Here is a 4,077-nt window from a genome sequence, read left to right as displayed (position 1 = left end):
GGCTGACGGAGGGCGACGGTGGCAGGAAAAGTCCGACAGGAGAATGTCCCTGCGCCGAGTCCAGGAGGAGAGAGCCGTGTGCTGGGTCTCACAGGACAGAGGTGAGAGGATTGTGGCTCAGGAATATCCACCAATCAGCTGCTGGCTGTGCTCAAGAGCCGAGCTTCTCTGGCCGAGCTTCAGAGAGTCAAAGTTTACATGTGTAAATGATATGGTAGTGACAGTTCAGCCACTTACAAGAATTGAATTCATTAAAGGTGGCGTGTTTTGTGTTATAGAAAATGGAAGTCTCACTTGCGTATGTGTTCTTTTTTTTGCTGGTATCACATTATTTCAAGATAATCCCATGTTCGTACAATATACAGATTTATTCCATGATATGAAACTATTACGTTATTTCGTGGTGCCAATTTATTATGAAATTAATTTTAAAAATATCACGTTATTTCATGATACCATTACCAACCCAGGTAGCAGTCGTGTCTGAGCCAGTCCTGGCTTTCTTGTGGCAGCTGACTGGCCCGACTGTTCTTATCTGACCCAGTAATGAACCATATGCAATAAATGCAGTGTCAGGCAGTAATCAGACCGTTTGACCCTTACTGGGCCTGAAGTGGACACGTGTGTCTGCATCACAACAATGACACCCGGTGTGGGGGCCACAGTGGTCAGAACATCCCGTGGTGGGATGTGGTGCCATCTTTTGACCCAATAACAAACAGAGAGTGAGCCACAAGTTTTGGAATAGAAACTTGGTTTGATACTTGGTCATTCTGCAGTTTGTCATTGTTGACTGAACATAAAAAGTGCAAAAAGTACACAGTCACGTCGTATCAAGAAATAACCTGATATTCTTTTAATATGAAAACATGTGATATATTCATATAATAAAATAACATGATCTGTATATTGTACGAACATGAAATTATCTTAAAATAACTTGATACCAGTGAAAAAAAAGCACATACCCAAGTGAGACCAGGACGCTTCCGTGTTATAGCACACATTTGTCTCCCATTGAAAGATGTTGTAAATTGTATTTGGTCAATAAATAGAAATATTACATAAGTTTAAGTCTCACGCTGCCCAAGAAAACAAACACGCTCAGACGCTAACTCTTTTTGCTGCAGTTGTACAATCGTTTACCAGATACTTTTCATTTTAGGGGTTTTCAAAATGTCCAAACCAATCACGGCCGACCCCAGCTCACGTTAAACCCACGCCCAGCTCACAAATACCTGCCTTCGCCCTCACAACCGGGCCCAGGGGTCTGGTGGGTTAATCAGGATGCTCTCTATAGTCCCTCTGTAGAAGAACCTCACAGTGATGGTCAGGATGCTCTCTATAGTCCCTCTGTAGAAGAACCTCACAGTGATGGTCAGGATGCTCTCTATAGTCCCTCTGTAGAAGAACCTCACAGTGATGGAGCTGGTCAGGATGCTCTCTATAGTCCCTCTGTAGAAGAACCTCACAGTGATGGAGCTGGTCAGGATGCTCTCTATAGTCCCTCTGTGGAAGAACCTCACAGTGATGGAGCTGGTCAGGGTGCTCTCTATAGTCCCTCTGTAGAAGAACCTCACAGTGATGGTCAGGATGCTCTCTATAGTCCCTCTGTAGAAGAACCTCACAGTGATGGAGCTGGTCAGGATGCTCTCTATAGTCCCTCTGTGGAAGAACCTCACAGTGATGGAGCTGGTCAGGGTGCTCTCTATAGTCCCTCTGTAGAAGAACCACAGTGATGGAGCTGGTCAGGGTGCTCTCTATAGTCCCTCTGTAGAAGAACCACACAGTGATGGAGCTGGTCAGGATGCTCTCTATAGTCCCTCTGTAGAAGAACCTCACAGTGATGGAGCTGGTCAGGGTGCTCTCTATAGTCCCTCTGTAGAAGAACCACACAGTGATGGTCAGGATGCTCTCTATAGTCCCTCTGTAGAAGAACCTCACAGTGATGGTCAGGGTGCTCTCTATAGTCCCTCTGTAGAAGAACCACACAGTGATGGTCAGGGTGCTCTCTATAGTCCCTCTGTAGAAGAACCACACAGTGATGGAGCTGGTCAGGATGCTCTCTGTAGTCCCTCTGTAGAACCACACAGTGATGGTCAGGGTGCTCTCTATAGTCCCTCTGTAGAAGAACCACACAGTGATGGTCAGGATGCTCTCTATAGTCCCTCTGTAGAACCACACAGTGATGGTCAGGATGCTCTCTATAGTCCCTCTGTAGAAGAACCACATAACGGAGGCTGGGACTCTGGCTCTTCTCTGGCAGAAACACAGTTTTTAGGTCAAATACACACAATATCAAGTTGCTTTACTGCATAACAAGTTCTGTAATGCACCGCTACATGTATGTATTTGTTTCATTTCAAATCATTGAAGATGAATTCATTTATCTTATTTGATCAGTCCTGGACCTGTTTCTCCACAGTAAGTTGAGTTTATGAAAGTAGAAATACTCAGTGTGAAGCAGTGTTCCACTAGCTCCCCCTGTTGGTCAGCGAGAAACCTTACATGCCAGTGTTTCTCTTCTTTCATTAGTTTTAAAGAATGAGCTCATCTGCTGTTTGTGGGAATAAACATACAATTTTGATAAGCCAAAAATTAATAAACCAATTTCAAAATTTGAAATATTGAAATGTCATGAATAATTAAAGATCTTTTTTATAAATAGTAGTAGTAATTTAGAAAATATTCTCACTGATTATAGTTGATTACATTCCTTTTTGAGCATTTCAATCTAAACATGACATTTCGGCTTCTTTGAGACGCACAGGATGAGGGATGTTCATTTCAGGTTGGATTAATGATAAGGTTTATTGGACCAGGACCCGAGCAGGATCCAGCTTGTGGAACACAAAATATAGTATATAGTATATAGTATATAGTATATAGTATATAGTATATAGTATATAGTCAAGGTCCGTAAAAGGCTAAACCTGTAAGTTTCAATGACTAATGTTATTGACTGTGTCTTCTAATACGGATTCTAGTTGTCTCTGTTTCATGAGCTCCTGCCTGTGCTTTATGTCCTGTTGCCTCCTGTGCACTTCTCACTTTAGACTCTTTGGACCGGAGGGGGTCACACATGAGGAGGTCCAAAAATGATTTCCAAACATAAAGAAGCATACATACATTTATTTTGCATTAACAGCAGTGATTTGCAGTCAAAAAAATGAAAAATAAAATCAATAAATAACATTTGACAAGTTTTCACATTCTTCAAAATCATTAAAAGCCACAAGAATCTTCCGCTGCTGGGGTCCCCGGTCGTCAGCCTCGTCCATTTTCGAGGTCGTGGCCTGAACAGCTTGGGAACCATGAGCTAAGGCATGATTCAAGACTCGTATGGTTCAAAAAGCAGATACCTCCATCACAGCGTCATGCAGGGATCGGTAAAGCTTGAAAAGTCTGTGCATTTTCAAAACAAATCAGAAGGCCTCAATCACAAAGTAAATGAAGTGTGCGTGCTTGTGTGTCATGAGGAGGTCCTGTGAGCAGCAGACGGAGACAGCAGTGAGGCTCGTGTCCTGAGATCAACACACCTGCCCAAGATGGCTGCTCTTCGGCTGGTGGGGAGAAAAAGCAGCCATTGTTCTCTTGTGTCTTTCAGTCCTCTTTACAGATTGTAGTTTGTATTGCTGTATAAAAATCATGACTTTCTTTGGTCCTTTTCTTAACTATTTATGTCCCACTGACATTTTACAGTCTCATTTTCAGGGGTAGGGGGGGGCTATTGTACATGTTTTAGCATGCACACATACCGCAAAGTGAATGACTGGCTCCTGAGATAATAGAAAAGGCCTTTTCCATATGACACAGCTCAGCTCCATGGGGTTTGGCATTGTAATATGTAGTTAGGGTGACCAGACATCGCCATTTTAATAAGCCATTAGGATAACCAGACATTGGGATTGTGATAAGCAGTTTAGGGTGACCAGACATCAGTGTTGTATTATGTGGTTAAGGTGCCCAGACGTCTTCTTTTTCGACAAGTAGCTCATGTGGAACCGAAACAGTTAAAAATGTTAAAATCTCCTCTAAATAGCGTTCGAAAAGCATCCGGATTTAAATGGGCCCACA

Source organism: Gobius niger (assembly GCF_951799975.1).
Source record: "Gobius niger genome assembly, chromosome: 10".
Lineage (NCBI taxonomy): Eukaryota > Metazoa > Chordata > Actinopteri > Gobiiformes > Gobiidae > Gobius > Gobius niger.
Note: the sequence above shows the minus strand (reverse complement) of the source record.